Source organism: Chironomus tepperi, unplaced genomic scaffold (assembly GCF_022539635.2).
Source record: "Chironomus tepperi strain 1889 unplaced genomic scaffold, CSIRO-AGI_Ctep_v1 contig_9, whole genome shotgun sequence".
In the NCBI taxonomy this organism is placed as follows: domain Eukaryota; kingdom Metazoa; phylum Arthropoda; class Insecta; order Diptera; family Chironomidae; genus Chironomus; species Chironomus tepperi.
In genome coordinates this window covers 818301-830910 of record NW_027226131.1, presented here as the reverse complement: position 1 = coordinate 830910, position 12610 = coordinate 818301, and positions in this window count along the sequence as shown.

Below are 12610 nucleotides of genomic sequence, written 5' to 3'. Positions count from 1 at the left end.
CAACTCTTATTTGATTTTTATTTTGCAACTCTGGTTTATAGAGAAAAATTCCAAAACCTCATTCCTTGGCAATGTCCTAAAATTGCAGATCAATGGATTTGTTTCATTATGAAGTGTTTTATTATTTGTAAGGAGGGTACGATGGAGGTTCGTTTTTTGGTATAATCTAATAAGTGAACGGTCCCTTGTCACTGTTAAATTTGGCATTTATTTGATGCAAACTGTATATATTATAGGGAATTTATAGTTTTCCTAATTTATGGGAACATAATATAATTTGAAAATAATCATTCCATCCTCAAAATTTCCAATTAAATTTCAATACTTCCAACATTAGAACCAAAAAATTTGATTCTACTTAATTAACAAAAAACAATATTTGTACATCACTGGACTTCAAAAATCTTAACAAAATCGACCAAAAATAATCTAATTCATGCATGACAAAACTACTTTCAGATTGCAAAGTATGTTATGTATAAAGAACGAAGTTCATGTCTTAATATTTCTTCATCCCTTTAATCACATCAAAATTATAACCTAAATATTCATCCACTAATTAACTATTCTTAAATTCTTGTTAAAATTCAGGTTCTAGAAGATTCTTTCGCTCAGCAAATTGATGAGATGGACAGCAGGTACAACACAATGCAATCGACATCATCAATAAGGAGTAGCTTTTCATCATATTCTGATACATAAAGAAATTATGTAGAACATTTTTTTTTAAAAAAATTCAATTCGGACTAAATTAATAAAAAAAAAATCAGACATTTATTACAAAAACAAATTTATTCAAGTATAAAAAATTAGTTAATGAGACAGCTTGTCAAGGTTTGGGAACTTTTGATGACTTTGTGGAGTTTTTCTTGTCAACTTTGATGTTAAAGCTCAAATTTTGAGAGTATTTACAGCTATTTGTTGAAAATGTTGAACGATAAAGTAACAATCGGTTGCTAATTGACTGCTAGATATATGCTTATCCTTGTATCCTGTTCTGTTATTAATGCTAGCATGGTTAAGCTCGTAATTTAGTTAAATTAACCTCAAAATTAGCGAGAAAAACTTTAACAGCACCAAAAGTTGACATCCTTTGGCATCAAAAAATAACGAAAAATGAGAAGGATGTATGCTAAAAAAATTGCAACTTGTAGATAGACGTGACAAAAAAAAAACAGACAGCTTTTCACATTTGTGTGAAAATGCAGTGAAATTTTCTTATGATGAAAATTGTATATCAAATATTAGATCGATGAGACTTGCTGAAAAAAACAAAAATAAATTTTTTGTTAATTATTTTACTTCATTCTTTGAAATTTCATTGATTATTATATTAAACAAAAAAAACAATGATTAGAAATTAAATTAAAAAATTTCTTAATTTAATTGAAAAACAAGAAAAAAAAAATGATGAATAAAAGTTTAAAAAATTAACTTATTTAAATTGTGTTTTATTTTGTAATCTTTTTTGCCATATGGCAGATACTCACCACTAGACTACCGAGGAAATTATATTTTTATGTCACTAATTCAGTGATGGGCAACATTTGTTCCGCGACACACTAGTGTTCCACAAAAAAGTTTTGGGAATACCATGAACTGTATTCCGTATGCAGTGTTTTGATCGAGGTTTAACACCTAGGTATACCGCGAAAAATAAAAGATTGCCTATCGATGCACTGAGTGAAACGTGTCTTTTATGATCCTGTGACTTACTGGATCAGAATATTGCTACTAAGCTGTTTTATGGAAGAGTTAGTAGTCGAATCGAACTATGTATGGAAAAGTCGATTCAAGTCGATCAGACTCAATACAAAATTCGATTCGACTTCGAGCTCTGCTTTATTGGTACCATAATAAATATCGTAATAGAACTTGCGTTAAATTCGTTTTAATGGTAACAATATGTTGATAATAGAAGCACATTAAGACAGTATGTCATATCAATTCAACCAAAATGTCAGGCATTGTCGTAAAAATTGAGATTTTTTACGGTTTTGTAATCTTCGTTCAATTCAAAAATCGTAAAACTCACGATTTTTACAGATTTCATACCTTTGAAAAAATCGTAAAAAAAATTCGGTTTCAATATTTTTAATTTGAAAAAACATTCAAAACCACAATTTTTATAAGTTTTACGATAGAATCTGATTTTGTGGTTTTACATTCGTTTTGTTTATTTTAATTTACAAACTAAAACAAAAGCATTTTGGGGTATCTTGGTTTCCTTACTAATTTTTTGTGTAGAAAAGTAAAGCAAAACAGACAAAACTTCTACGGCAATTGTTAAAAAGTTAACTACATCTAATTTTCAGCTTCTTAAAAAGAGTGTCAATGTTGGGACAGAAGCACAAGCTCTTGGGCGGAATCCGCAAGGAAAAAGACGCCTTTTAAAAACTACATGGCACAGAACAATGATGAAAGAATGTCAGATTAACGTTTGGGCAGAGAATTTGTACAAGCTAGGTTACAGAATTAGCAACAGAGTCAGATGGAAAACATTTTGTTGTAACCTGAGTTTCACATAGAAATTTGTTTACAGTAAGTGAATATTTAACTTTCAGCTAGTAAAAAAAAAAAAAAACCGTTACATAAACATTAGCTTTGCAGACCTTAAGGTCCATAGCTGCGCGTTTATATGCGTTTCATGGCTATTGGGAGTTTAACGAGGAAGGATTCGCCAGATCTCTCGCTCAAAACCTAGACCTACAGTTTATGGAATCTACACCACTTCTTTCATGACAATCCTGCCTGTAGCTGTCAAAAGGAGGGTGTGAGCCGTGTTTCCACTACTTATGATTTGAAAAAGGACATGTGAAAAATTTCCCATGCCGAGTCTCGAACCCATGATCGCTTGGTCGGTGTTGCAATAATTATGTACCGAAGTACTAAACCATTCCGCCACCGAGCCACCTCGACTCACAAAACTGGTAAAAAGCAAAACTCAAATTGGAAAAGACAACTCGTATCGATTTTGATCTATGGACTAAATATTAAAGAAGTAAAAATAATTCGAGCGGAATTAACTACAAAACTCATAACATCAATTTTTATTATTTTTTCTTTCCTTACATTTCGTAACGGTTTTTTAAAATTCAAACTTATCCTCAAAGCTCATATTCAAAAAGCTTTTCCAAAAAAGCTCTGAACGATCATATTAAATCTAACCTAGAAAGCTACGATTAAAAATTAAATCTTAAATCATATTAAATCAAGTTTGAAAAGATGATAGGATTTAACATCCAAATACATTTCAAACTAATTTTTTACGTCCACACAACACAAAAAAATATGCAAATTATTATCTAATATTTATCTTAAAGATTCACATTCAATGACATAAAGTTGACATAAAAATTAAATGCACCATATTAATTAATCAGTTTTCACTAATTTACTTTCGACCTCAATTGACTTACTCTCAATTAGTTAATATCAAGGCTTGCTTTGGTCTCTTGCAGAAAAAGTAAAAAAATTGATCCTTAAGCGCCAATTAGCGATTTATTTCTTTTCGATTGTCTGAATATTGTGAAATATTGTGTGTGATGTGAGAAAATAGAAATAAAAGGAAAGTTCAATGTCACGATTTTTTCTCTCTTTCTCTTTCATTTATGCTATTTGATTTGTTGGGTATGGTTGTGTGTGACTTACATTGCTAGCTCTTGTGAAGAAGAAAAAAAAAGAGGTAAAGTTTTTGAAGGCTTTACTATCATGAACTTGAAATTAATTTTTTATTTGACATAAATTCATTTTTTTTTCTTTCTTTTTCTCTTTCGATTCATTTGGGTGATCCATTAAGTATCAAGTTTGAGATGGATAAGATATGAAATTAAATGTCCTATTGATTGGCAAATATCTACGCGCCTTTTTGAACAGTTTTAGGTAAAATAAAAATATTTGGACAGAAATTTGTTTAGAAATGGATCAGGACAATATACTCCAGTTGACAGTAATACGGTATAACTATTTAATGCAGTGGTGGTCAACCTTTATTTTGGCGGCGCACCTTAGTGTTGAGCCTTGATCTAAATTGCCCAAATCATACGATTCATGCCATTTCCAAAATTTTTTTGCCGCGGCACACAGGTTGCCCACCACTGAGTTAATGTCAATTTAATGTCTACTTATGACGTATTTTTATCCTCTCGAGATAAGCGCTATTGTTCTAGTTTGACTCTCCTTCTGTCTAACCCAAAATATGCAGAATGTTTCTAGTCTACTTATTTGATTTCGGTTCAAAAAACAATTCACATAAAGATATTCATTGCTGCTTCAACAAATCTCAGTTTCGACAATTCTCGAGCCCGAGATTCAGACCTGGATCAAGACCGACACCAAGATTGTAAAGGAATTCTTCGAAGTCTCGGTCACGACAGACCTCGAGTAGGTATTGTTGATGTCAATCTTATGCATCATTCGATTTATTTCTAGATTAATTAAATTCCAATGTTTTTTTGGAAGAATGAAGGAATTGGGGTAAGCTTCAGGAATTAGGGTTGACGCTTCTAATCTCGAAACTATGACTAGGAAGAATGCTTAGTATTCATATAGAATATGGTTTTGATCCCGAGAATTTATGGGATTACTGTGTGAGCAACGATGCAAAAGTGTTGGGAATTAACAATAGGCAGAAGTTATTTAAAGACAGATCCTGCTTTCTGGATGAATCTAATGGAGTCTTTTTAAAGATGAGATTGGGTGACCAGAGGATTTTCTGAAAAAAATCGAGACACTTCTAAGTTTGGCACTATTGGGATTCTTTTGGACTATTTTGAGTCTTAATCTTCTAAGAACTGTTTAAATTACGTTAGAAAATATTGAAATTCTTAAAAAATATTTTCAGTTCTGGGTCTGAAGCCGGATTCAAAAATTCTAAAATTTGTATAGAATTTTCGACTTCTTAAAAAGTCGGGACCTTTTGAGGCTTTGTCGGGACACAGCAGCAAGTAAAAAAAGTACAGCAGCGTCCCGGCAAAAATACACCAAAAGGCCTCCCAAAAATGAGGTCAAGTTTTTGAATAAGACACACAAAATAATAGAAAAGCTACCCTTATATAATCTTAAGTAAATTACCAAACAGTTTGCAAGACATAACCATAACCTCAAAATATCCATCAGAGAGAAAAAAATTAATAATTGCTGTAACACAATTATTTTTTGCACAAGTCATCTCAATTCATTCACCTTGAAAGACAATACAAACCCTCAAAAAAAAAATCTCACGGCCGCCCTACTTAACTGTCTCAAAAGTCCCCCCTGACAATGCACATCAGATCAAGCATTGCATTAATGATCACATTGAACCCTAAAGCAGCATGCTTCATTATATTGTTGAAAGTGAATTAAGTAAAGTAGAAAAAAATCATGCAAAATTTCATTTCTTCCATTCAACAAGCTCAAGCGCAACATGCTTGACATTCAAATGGAAAAGATCAAGATCTAACGATTGTAAGCATAAAGTTTTATATTTCTAATGAAAGAAGAGAAGAAAATAGAGAATTTTATATTTTTTGTTACCTCTCACAAGATGAGATCGGGTGGAATTAAAGGTGAGAGAAAGAGACGAAGCGAATAAAAATTGTGCAAACAACTTTCCATTTTTCAGCTTCCAATTTTTCATGATCCAAATTTTTTCTAAGCAAAAAAAAAGTAAAAAATTTTCTTATTTTTTTTTAAATTAAATTTTTGATAGAAAGTGAAATTAATGCTCGATTGATGACTAAAGTGGAAGAGAAAAGTTGACGTCATGATGAATAAATTAATTTCCATCTGCATTAAAGCATCAATAACCTTGCTGGTAAAGAACTTGTTTGTATATTAACAGCTTTATGGCTTTAATAACCGTTCGTGTAGTATTTTTTTGTTTTGTTGACAAAAGCTTCTTTTTTTGTGTGTGAACGATTTGATAATCCTAACAATAGATGTGTGAATGAATAGTTATGACAGTAGGTGGATATCTGGGAATTTGAATTATATCCGTCATAATGATGATCCACAATTCATTGAATTTTTATTGACAGTTATTATTCAAACAAAATTTGACCGTTATTTTCGAGCATTTTCTAAAGTAATATACAGAGTGTGGCTTTCTCAAAAACGACCGTTAATTTTACTTTCCTTTGTAACGCAAATTTGTATTTTAAAATAAGTTGAGTCCGAAATGTTCGAATTTTTCGACAATTTAATATCGAAAAATTCGAATTTGAAACGGTCACACTCTGGTAATACACTGCTCGGCTTGCTGGCAGAGCGAGGGACGAGATCTTAGCAACCAGACTTCAAAGAAAGCTCTAGTTTGAACCATAAGCTTTGTGTCATCGAGTTATTTCGGTACCAATTGGTCTAGAAGCGCAAAATCATCTCTATATACGTTAATTATTGATTTTTCATTTCATAAAGCAACTAAAAAGCGCCAATTGTCTAGGAAGTCGAACAATCGACTCAAAGGTCCCGGGTTCGATTCCAGGGAAAGTTTAGTTGAATTCGGATGCTGATTCTAGTCAAACCAATTCGGATTGTATATTCGCGACACACAAATTGTGACTAGGTACATTGCATTGCAATACCCTAGACCGTGTAACAGTACAGAGTTGGAACTAAAGTTATCGTCTGTATGTCCATCGCATCATAAACACCAAACCAAAATTTAGATGACAAAAGCTGCTGCTTGAACTCTTAAAATATGTTATAATACTAATCGTAATATTGACAAGATCTCGTGTGCAACTCAGCACGCTGGATGGGTATATCAATGCAACGTACCTAGCCACAATTTGTGTGTCGCGAATACATATACCGAGTTGTTGTGACTGGAACACCCGAATTCAAATTTACTTTTACCTGGGATCGAACCCGGAACCTTTGAGTCGAGCTCATATTCCTAACCAACCAGACCATTACCGCGCTAGGTTACAGTCTCACCTAAAGCTAAATGTGTCAATACTAAACAATATTTTTTAAATGTTATAAAATATTTTTTTATTCATTAATATGACTTACTAAATCTATTAAGTTTATAATCATTCAAATTTTGACTTAAAACTTACTAAATACTAAAATTCTAAACCATCCAAGATTCTAATTCCTTATCTAAAATTCCATTCCAATTATCCAAGTATTCAAAATACTTTCCAATATTTATAGTATTTATAAGGAACTTCTTCCAAGATTCCAAGTCGTTCACGAACAGTTCACTTAAAACACTAAATAATGCAAAACCAGTTGTCTTAAAATATGTTAAAGCGTATGGTGCAAAAATTTCGGAACTAGATATAAAATGTTGAATTTCTGTCGAATTAAAATAATCTTTATAAAGATGTACAATTCTAGTTTCAAAAACAATAAGTCCAAGATGTAGAATATTAAAATTAGGAAATAAAAAGCATGCAATTTTTGCATCTCGGGCATTGAATGATTTCATTAAAAATTCATCTGTGCATTTAAGTTCGACATTTTTACTTAAAATTAACTTTTGTTCATCATGTGTTGTATGATTGGTAAGGAAGTACCATAAATCCATAAAGTTTCCGTACTTATCGTAATAGTAGATTGATATTTGAAGAAGTTGATGATCTTGAAATATTTGAAATATTTCTGAATCTGTGAATAATTTTGTCATTTTGTCTAAGAACATTTTTGTCAATGCTTTGTTATTAGTCAGGACAGCAGTCTGAATTACATCCTTAAACCATTCTTTTTGTTCCTGAATTGACAAAATTCCTTCAATTTCAGTTAAAAATTTTTGATCAAAAATGTAAATTGTTTTCGTGTTTATTGGAACTGGCTTTAAAATGGTTTTTGAAAGTAAAAGCTCTTTATGCTCATCAGCTGTCAGGTTCTTCACAATATCTTCATATACAGAATTAGGATTACGATTTTTAAGAATAATCTTATCCAATTTGTATGGATTATCTTTTGTGACATTTCTAGTATCGCTTTTATGATAACAATACAGACTGAACAGCATAATTCCTTTTTGGTTATTTCCATTAATAAACTTATCCATTTCTGTATCATTTAAATACGGTCCAATGGAATCTGTTATAAGTTTAAGATCAATCTCATAGTAATTTTTCAGAAAGTAATCAAAGTTAACATAGTTAAATAATTCAGTATAAAAATTCTTATCGTCATTTATCTGAATCATATCAATTAAAAGATCATGATCCTTTGAGAAAAATTGCATAAAAGTTGACATCAGATTCATGTTCTCAAGATTGATAAGGTTAGCAAAAAGGTTTGAATATTTGGTTTTTAATAATTTTGACAATTTTGAATTGAATTTTCCAGTTTGATTTCTGGAACTAACATAAGAATCTATCAAGAAAAAGATTCTGGATTCATCAAATATATCGCAGAATAATCTCAATCTAAGATCTAATTCCTCAATTGTTGAATTGTCTTGTTCAGTAAGATTGTATATATTTTCAATGATATATTGAGTCACAAAAAAATCAGCAAGCAGTTTGATCGAAAATTTATAATTTTGTGATTTATCGCTGTGCATTATTCCTAATGGAAGATGTTCAGTCAAGGATATATTTTTAGGAACTTCTAATTTCATAATATCAAGTCTTCGAGTATTCTGAACGAATGAAAAGTATTTAGATACAAGCTTAATTGCACATTGCTGATAAAATTTAATCAAAAAGTCAGAATTTATCATCGAAGTTGCCTTTGCAAAGTCAGATTCCATCCAAATATCAATCTTTGTTTTTATGAATTTATCATAAATATCGTATAGACTTTCTAATTTAATTATGTTAACTCCATATGAAATCACAAAAGCACTCATTTTTAGCAATACCGCCTTGTTCTTATCTTCGTCCAAATTAATTTTATTTATTAAACTACGCGTTGCCTCAACTTCAGCAGTTGTCATAGCTGTGTTATTTTTAGAGACAATAAACTTTTTAAGGTAGTCTTCCTCATCTTTGAATTCTAGTGGAACGAATGTATAGCATTTAGCAGCAAACAAATTACATAATTCATATGTATTGTCTGTCAAGGGTAGAAATTGAATGTTGTCAGTTTTATTCTTTATCATATTAATCACGTCACTCATTTCTTTATTATGTTCATAATCCAGGTCATCCCATATCAAAATTGTCTTATTAGAATCAAAAAGTTCATTGAAAAGTTTCCTTTCAAATTCATTTTTTGAGGTTAAATTGAAAATTTTCTCGAGAAAATCTTTAATAACTTTGAGATTTTTATGATCTGTGCTTGACGCTGTGAAATTTTTCAAGTCTATGTATGCGACCCAATAAGTTGGGAATCTCTTCTTAAGTCTGATTGCATATTCTTGAAATGCTTCAGTTTTTCCACCTCCATGATCAGCTGATAAAACGAAAATTTTGGTTTTTAATGCTTCTTCAAAAATTTCATCAAAATTAAACTGTAAGGACTTATGACTTAACAAAGTGTCGACAATTTTAGTCTTTTTAGTGTTGCTTATTTTCATATTAGGCCCTAAACACTCTTGAATTATATGCTCGTACTTCCGATAGAAATAATCCAGATTTTTTGTGTGATTAAGATAAAACTCCTCAAAGTTCTTTTTCTTCTTCATGGTGTAATTGCATCCATTTCGAACATTGCCACCATGAACATCCTTCATAAAATGGAAGTAAATATCATAAATCAAATTATCAAAGAAATTTCTTTCGACAAAGAATCTTGAGTCAAATGAAGGCATTTCCTGAATGACAAGTGTCTTGTTGTCCAAAATGTCATTGATCTGATTAGAAGAAAGAGATTCCAACACAGGTTGACTCAAAATTTGAAACTTTAAAGTTTCATTTTGAAATTCAAAATTCGATGTTAAAACTTTGTGTTTTAATTTTTCTGCTAGATATTTCCAGTCGTGGTTAATAAAGTCAAGGATATAAAGAGTATTATTATTATTATTTAAATCCAATGGATGTCCACTATTCAGCATGTCAGAAATATGATCAGATGTTAGCTTATCATAAACTTTAGATGGATTTGGAAACAATTCTTGAAATTTAAGATCAAAGTTTTTGTATTTTACTGGTGCGGCTGCAATCTTCAGCTTATCAGCATGTGATAAAGTCGAATACTTGTAAATTGGGACATCAAAAATATGTTTAGTGATGAAAAATCCGGAGATTATGATGATTATTGACAGCAATCCTCCAACAGTTAAAATCAATGTTAAGTTTCTGATTGTTTTAGTTTTTGTTTGAACCTCACATTCAGCATTTTTTTCGATATATGGCAGTGCTTCCCTCATTTCTGGAATAACTCTATTCTCAAACATTTCAAATAGTTTTATGAAAGTCTTTCGGATTTCCTCAAGTTTATTCGGATCATTCCAGTATTGCATGATTAAATGAGGAGGACGGACGATGAGCTCGGCATGCTGCACGTTTTCAGGATAACATTGATGCGAAAAATCGATAAGTTCTTCCTGGCCAACGTTTTCTTTGCAATAGCTTAAAACATCCTCCAGCTCACTTTTATTAATCTCGTCACCAACAACATAAGGCTTGGCACAATTTTCGTACACCAAATTTACTGCATAATGACACAGTTCATGTGCTAGGGTTCCTAATGCCTCAAATTTTCCACTCTCATTCAGCAATTTCTTAGCTCCAACGTATATTCTTCCAGTTGAGTAGAATAATCCTCTTTCTGTCTCGCTAGCTGTTGGATCCATCACTTCAACGGAGTCGCAGTTAAAGTCAAAGATTATTCGGAAATTTCTGGATGCAGCAACAATCATTAATATGACTTGGATGAAAGGATTTTCGTTGAGAATTTCAAAAGCTCTTTGAATGACTTCATACTTTTTTTCAGTATCCGTTGTGTCATGTCCAAGGCGAGAATTTGATAACAAAACATGCATGTGATTATCAGGCAAATGTTTTGATTCTTCATAGTGGATTTCTCGCAGTTCCTCTTTATCGCTTTGCCTCATTGAGTCTTTAATCTCACTGAATTTTTCATGTGGACCAAACTTTATATTATTGTTGGATATAAGCAATCGATACATATCAAACAATTTATTTCTTAACGCAAATGTCAGCACTGATTCATTGTCTAAATTGTAGAAGTGCTTCATATCTGGATTTTGGGATATGATTTCACTGACTTTTGCTGTATTTCTCAATACCATAGCTTCATTTAGATCATAACTAGTTTGATAGAAAGCTTTTATATTATCTGGACATTCGGCAATGTCAATTGAGTACGGAAATGTGTGATTAGTCTTCAAAAGCTCATAAATAATATCAAAATGTCGTCCATTCCATGCTAAAGTTTGAGCATTTGTGTCATATGCTTCTGTACTGAATCCGTAGTCAATCATAAAATTGACTATATAAACATTTCCAATCTCGGCAGCAACTAACAATAAATTGTAATTTCGATGATCAGCCAAGAGATGAAGCTCATATGAGTTTGATTCTGGATGAATAGGGACTTGATTATGAAGTCCTGTTAAGATTGGATGTTAAATAATGTGGATATATACTATGACTGTAATAAACTCACCTAAATGTCCGCGTTTTAGTGAATTTCCTAGAAAAATTGCGATAAATTCAAACAGCCTGAAGTCATACATGAATTCTGCCCTATTGTAAGTTTTGAAGGACAAGAAATGCTGAATTTTGGGAGATTTCCAGTAGAGATAAAATCTCTTTCCGTTCTCTGCTGACAGAAAGATAACGACGGATTTGATACTGAATTTTTCAGTCAGTTTGCCCAATTCTGCAGAAATTAATGCGGGTGTAGCTTCTCTAATCTGTAGTTTGAAAAGAAACACTTTATCACTGACTTCGAGGAGACTTGATAAGTTTGGAGAATCAAAATAGTCAAAAATGCTCTCGATGCATTGAAAATTGCCAGTTGTTGCCGTTTCTGGTGATGATTCTTCGACATTATTTGGATTAGAGATGCAAACCATTACAAGACCATCTGAAATTTTAAAAAATAATTAAAATTAGAAGTGTTTTCCCATAAAGTAGTGAAGCTAAGATTAGACATAAACAGTGAAAAAGCGGCAATGGTCTAAATGGTTAGGAAGTCGGGTAGTCAACTCAAAGGTCCACAAATTGTGGCTAGATACGTTGCATTGATATACACTGGATCATGCAGCGTGTAGAGTTGGGGAAAGCAAAATGTCAATTAGCACAAAAACAGTCATCAAGACAAATCATCTTCGATAAGGTAACAAAAATCAACATCATACAGTGCTCAACGCATCCAAATTAAACAGGAAATTGATGGATTCTAATGAAACTGCGCTGGGATACTAGGGATCTGTTTTGAGTCCTGATTTCTCAAAATCAGACACCAAGCATTAGCCACGACTACACAGCGCTGAATTTTTTGACATTTCTACACCATGAGCTTTTCGGACGATAATGACTATGAAGACTACTTATTCTACATATATCACCAATTTTATATTTAATTAACTATCATACTTACTTTCTTCATCCTTTTTCTTGTGATTATGACTAAGACGTAAATATTTTGAATTTTTAAACCAATTTACAAATTTTCGCGATTCCATCACAGTCTGTAAAACTTTCAATCACTTGTTTAATTTTATGCAGATCACTTTACTGAGCATATGCTAATT